The sequence below is a fragment of the Pelecanus crispus genome, chromosome 13 (genome assembly GCF_030463565.1).
Source record: "Pelecanus crispus isolate bPelCri1 chromosome 13, bPelCri1.pri, whole genome shotgun sequence".
In the NCBI taxonomy this organism is placed as follows: domain Eukaryota; kingdom Metazoa; phylum Chordata; class Aves; order Pelecaniformes; family Pelecanidae; genus Pelecanus; species Pelecanus crispus.
Genome location: NC_134655.1, coordinates 13,420,452 through 13,426,653, shown reverse-complemented (window position 1 = coordinate 13,426,653; position 6,202 = coordinate 13,420,452).

The window sequence follows — 6,202 nt, the reverse complement described above, 5'->3', positions numbered from 1 at the left end:
GTCAATCACATATATTTGGGAGTTTACAAAACTCCAAAGCCAAACAGCAGCAGCAGGATACAGCAGTTCGGTACAGCAGACCTTTGGGAACTTTACAGCCCCCACACACCTCACCACAGCATGGCAGACTTGCTTATGCTAAATGACACAGTGGTGTATCAGAAAGGACTCGCGTACCAATTCAGAAGGCTTCACACAGCTGTTCTGTGGTATGTAATACCTGCTTCCCTGCCTTCCTCTCTATCTCACCAGATCCAAATAATCTGGTCTGTCCTTTCTCCTGATCTGTTCTCATGGAGTTAACACATCTTTTATTTTTAAAATATCTTTTCTCTTAAACACAGAGGCAGAAAGAACTCCTTAACAGCTCTGTAGCCTGTGCCTTGAACAAGATATAGGATGACAAGATGCATGAATTTTGTCAGAGGACAGATATAAACCATGTTATAGTATAACTACAGCTACAGCATAGTCCCAAAACTACGTGGGCTAATATTCAGACACAGAACAATTGGAAAAGCTTAAGTTAGAACTAGGAGGAATTCTGGACAGTGGCAAGAAGAAAGGTGGTAAAGCCCATGACGTTAAAAGCAGTCATAAGAGGAAGAACAAGTAGCAAAGTAGACACGAGCATGCAATGAGGAGTCAGGAAAAAAGACCAGTGTGACTGTGCAGGGCACAGACAGCGCACTGGCACAGGAAGATGTGATGCTGACTGCTAACATCAGAGGGACAAAGTTACAGGCCAGCTCCTCATGGTCAACATGATTATCATAAGACAGAAAGGGCAAGACTTTGAGATGAGGCAAGTAAGCATTTATATCAATATTGACTAAAAATGAATTATACCCCCACAAAGAGATAATGGTTGACAAACCTGAAGAGGGAAAGGGCGAAGGACCTGGAATCTATAAGTGGTGAGGCAGAGTAAGACTTGAAGTGGCATCATGTCCCCAGAACAGGCTGTAAGTAGACACTACAAGGAAGGCACTAGAATAAAAAATGTGGCACCAACCTATCCCCCACATTAGAGTAATTCTAATTCTAAATTTGACACTGTTTTAAGGCCTGAAGCAGAAGATTCAGTATTCCTTTCTATTGGAAACTCATCTATATCAACAAAGGACGAAGTCAAAAATAATTTCACTGGTGATGGCTGATTAATCCTGATCCCTCTGAAAGGATAACCAAGTCTCACTCACAAATGGTTTACTCAGAACTAAACAGAACATATTTGGACAGAGAATGTACCCAACTTCTGAAACTCATTTAAGCAGGAGTTTAGGGAACCATACCCTACAGCTGGAGTTTAAAGTCATTGCCTCCTTATTTCATCTAAAAACACAGCTACATTTTCTGTTTCACAGTGGCAGATAACCACTGCTCCCACAATCACAAACAGAAACTACAGAAGACGTAATCTTCAGAGATGCTCAGCAAGTTTCACCTCTAAAGACTTTGGTGATTCCGTTCACTTTCTTTAGTTATGGAGGAGACAAAGCTCTTAGAATGAGCCAATTCCAGAGCAATACAGGACCTAATATGTGTTTTAGGGTGGCTGACAGAAAGAACAAAGTGAAACAGAAATAAATACATCTGAAAGAAAGGTCCTAAGGATTTGAAGCAGGTGAGAACCCTTCCAAGATGATAAACACATTTTTTCTGCTGCTCAGAATACAAACAATGCTGCCTCCTCAAAGATGTCCCCCACCCAGATTTCCAGACAGACAGCGGACCTTACAACAATAAGCAGTGGAAAGGTCAAGCCACCCAGATGAATAAGGAAAGTTTATTTACAGGTATACTTAACAGGACTAACATACTCCTCAAATTTACCTTCAGACACTTTGCACGAGTCTACAATGAACCACAGAGGTGGTATGACTACAGTATTTGCCACTTTCAGCTGGCCTAGTCTTTGCTTGGCAGAAATAGACTCTGGGAACAATTATGGAACATAAGAAATCCATTTGGGCATTCCCTCCCAGAGGATAATGCAAGCAACAATTAATCTATGAACTTGCCATGCTACTCGTGCTCTACAAATAGACCAAAAGCATCTGGTTTCAATAGTGCGTACCTTAACATTGCTTTCAAGCTTTGGGTGCAAGAGCATTACGATGCAGGACAAGACTCTGACAAACTTAATGGCAATAACATTGACCAACAAAATAGTCTTAAAGGGAACAAGTATTCTTGTCAGATTAAGTCAACTCCAAACTATTGGTATGTGATTGGGACAGACACACAGACCTTTCTGCAGACCCAAGAGCCCACAGCAAGACCACTCACTTGCATGTTCTGGTAGGAAGCACAGCATTGCCCTGTGTGTTCAAGGTCCTGTCCACTTTCACCAGCTCTGTCCGAACGCCCCCAGCAGAACAGCTCACATTCTGATGAATGACCCAAAACTACTTAGTATGTGCAAAGCTAAGGACTGCTGCAGTCAGTCAAACGAAAGGACCATGTATTCAAATATCCTGTCCCTATTCACACCAAGAATGGATACCTGGGGAGAGAGTATAAGAAACATAACTAACAGGACGTTCCTCTTCAGCACATCCTCCGATCAAGTGGTAACCAGCTGCAGAAGAACTGCTTGGCTTGAGTTGCACTGAGACTCGCTGTTAAGAATCTGTACTGGGCAAATCCTCTATGAATCTGCCTAATCCCCCTTTGAACCAATTTATACTTTGGGCTTCCAAAAATTCCAGTGGCAATACGTTCTGCAGCCTAACATTTAGTTTTTAAAAGTATTTCCCTTTTGTTTATTTTAAACCTGCTGCAGTAGAGCTCCGTGACAAGGCAATACAGAGCAGATGAGTGCTGACTTTTGATGTATATATAAGAATCTGGAAAAGCTGACGGAGTTAGAGTTGAGGCTGGACCCAAGGAGGTGATGCTGACAAGCAGTTTGAGTGGGAAAGCAAGGAACGTCCCTGCCCATCACTGCAATTCTGTTTCCCTGAAAATTAAGTCTTTTACAGTGGCTTTCAACCGCCACCTGGTGAGGATCAAGTGGGCAGCCCTCAGAACAGGAGAAAACAATGCTTTCTAGCTCCATTGGTTGCTCTGAAGTAAAACTGAATCTGAGGAAATTAGAGCTGCCCAGCTGCAGCAGGGTAAGAAACGCTACTTCTTCTGTTTGCCCCAGACATTCAGATTCATCTGAGCTTTCTGCTGAGCTTTACAGTGAGTTAAGCTGCCAAGTGAACGTGCACTTTACCTCTGGTATCTATTCTCACTTTCTCCAACTGAAGAAAAATAGCTTATTGCTTCTGGCAGATGCTGAAATGATCCACCACAAGTCATCATCTTTTTTATTCCAGGACCCTCTAATGCACAGTTCAGTCACTGGACCCTGGTCACTGGTCTGCTTGAAATTTTCCTCTTTTCCAGCCACATAACCTGGCAGCGAGGAGAGTACACTGGAACACAACTCGGACAAAGAGGAGGCAGCGTGCTGAAATCTGGCATGTTACAGCAGATACGATTGCTCTATGGGGCATTTGGAAACTCCTTACTTAGGACTCAGCACCAACCTCTCCAGAGTACTCAGTAACAGATATTCCTGGGAAGATCAAGTTCAAGGAGCAAAGTCCCCTGCACAACAGTCTGAAGCGGAGTGCTTCTCAGGTAGCATGCAAGAGTTTCCAAAGAAGTGATGGGATGGCTGACGGTCCTCCCCTAGTCCACAGGACTGGCACGGAATGCAACATTGACTGCCAAATCCAACCCATGTGACTACCAGACCTGACCTGCCCTTTCTGCCAAAGAGGGAACACATGGATCTCCTCTCAGACCTGGAAGCTCAGAATGAGACATCTCTGCCAGGACACTCAAGTACACCAAGTGACTACCTGGGACTTTATTTGCCTTATAAAAGACATCAGTGGTGCTGTAACTGCACAGATCTTCCACATCTCAGTGGCCTCAGATAACTATTAGCAGGGGAATACGTGGCCTACCTACAAAAATGAGGAGCTACCATCAAACATTTAATTAAAATCAGACAGGAAGAAAAAATACTGTTGTTACTCCCTCACGATGAAGTGAATACCTCAGAAGTCTCCACTGCCCATGAAAGAGCATGGCCACACGGTTACTGCTTTCCTCTAGCAAAGGGCCAGCAACTGCTTAGGTACCTGTCCTGCAATTTTGTTCATGGATATGGATTCAGTTTTTCAAGGCTTTTGAAGGCTGAAGGAATTCTCTTTTTCACCATTAGAGATCATTTGAAATATGAAAAGCATTAACTAATAACTACAAAAATTAAGACACTTAAATCAACATTCCAGTTGATTCCAGAACCTACGAGTTCTGTAAGACATGAGCAGAGCTCTGGAGGAAGTTCCTATTTTTTGTGCCAAATTTTAGAATAAACAGTAACACCCAACCTAGTATTTCTCAACAAAAACAACAGTGGTCGATACACAGTTCTATCAATAAGACATTATTAGTATCACGTCCTACCAACATGGTTTCAGTCAACAGATCTTCATTAACAATATTATACCTTGAGTTACAAATATGCTAAAAGCTAACTTCATTGCTGTGACTTATCTGAGTTTATATGGGCAGTTGATCGCTTTCCAGATTCAAGCACTGCAAACATTTATTAGAGATTAGTTAACTAATTTTAAAGCAAATGAATTTATGAAGAATCACCAGTAAACTAAGCACACTGCTAAGGACCAGGTTTCAGTCCAGCCAAAAATCTCCAGAAAGGAGCCGAAAGGATTTTGTTATTCACTAGTGTTTTTGGAGAGGCAGCTCCCTGAGCTCCCACCTGGCAGCCCAAACTTGGTCTTCAAAGAGCACGAAGCCCATTGGTGACATTCACTATAGTGTTGCTTGCACACAGTACCACATTAGACCATTATTATCCCATTCTTGGCTAGTGTCTACACTTGATGACAGCTACTGGAAGAGCTGAGATATTTCAAATTAAAAAAAAAAAAAATAGCTGACACAGTAATGCAAGAATCCCACTGCTTTAAGAATCATCTATGGTTCAGAAAACACCTTCCAGTGATAAATCTATTTTGTTCATTGAAAAGAAACGGGGAGACATGACCCATCTCAAATAAAACAAAAGGTAAGAAGATCTACAGCAGAGGACTCCTCCGAGATACAGACAAATGCACATGAGGACTCGAAAAGCTGGAAGTCAAAGTTGGACAAACTCAGAAACAGCTATTTCCAGATCAACATCATAGCTGATTACTTAAACAACTGACCCAGGTATATGTAAACCCTCTGTGACTTGGAGATTCCACAACAGCATTCAGTGACTCTCTTCAAGTCAGCTATAGCTACTGCAGATGTCACTGGTCAAGTTCTTCAGCTTGTGCTTTGCAGGCAGGGCTCGGTGAACAGTTGTCTCTTCTCATCTCTAAACATGTTACTGGTTCTCGCAGTTAGAGCGCAAACAGCAGCAGCTATCACCGTCTCCTTCAGGCCAGTCTTCACATGTGAGTGGAACTGTCTACGCAACAGGAACTGGTAGATGGGGAAAAGAAGGTCCTTCCCAGAACATCACCAGCAGCCTGAAGACTCCAGCAATGGTTTTCTAATGGTCCCAAAGCCAGGAGGTACCAAGACCACTGCTAGATTTTTCTACAGCAGGAGCACCAGCTTAGGGTGCAGGACTCAAACTTAGTATAGCAGTCACCTAGAATCAAGAAAGCCTGAACCCTTCAACACAGAGCAGATGGTGCTGCAAAACAGCACCATGAGTTTCCTGTTAATTCCTCAAAGGCAGGAATGACCAAACTAGATTTTGGGCTTGCATTCCAGAAACTTCATCTCAGCTTCAAGAAAATGCAAGAGGAAGGACAAATTTCAGAAATCTTCTTACAGAATTGTCTGGAATTAGGGTTACCAGGAGACTGCCTGCAACACTTCAAAGGTACTTGATAACATTCCTCGGATCTCAGCATTATTTGCTGCTAACCCAACACCTCTGTACTAGTAGTAAACTCGAAGACAACAGGAGCATGCTCATCCATTCAGAATGCCTGGCAGCAGTTTGAAACTGCTTGGATACTGCCTCATCTTTTCGTAAGACCAGGATCCCCCCAAGCACTAAGTGTCAAGGCTTTGCAACAGAGAAAGGAGCAACAACTTGAGGTATACTCTAACACACCTTTCTTTGTTTACATGTGTTAACACAGAGGTCTTAGCAGCAATGCCTGGTGTC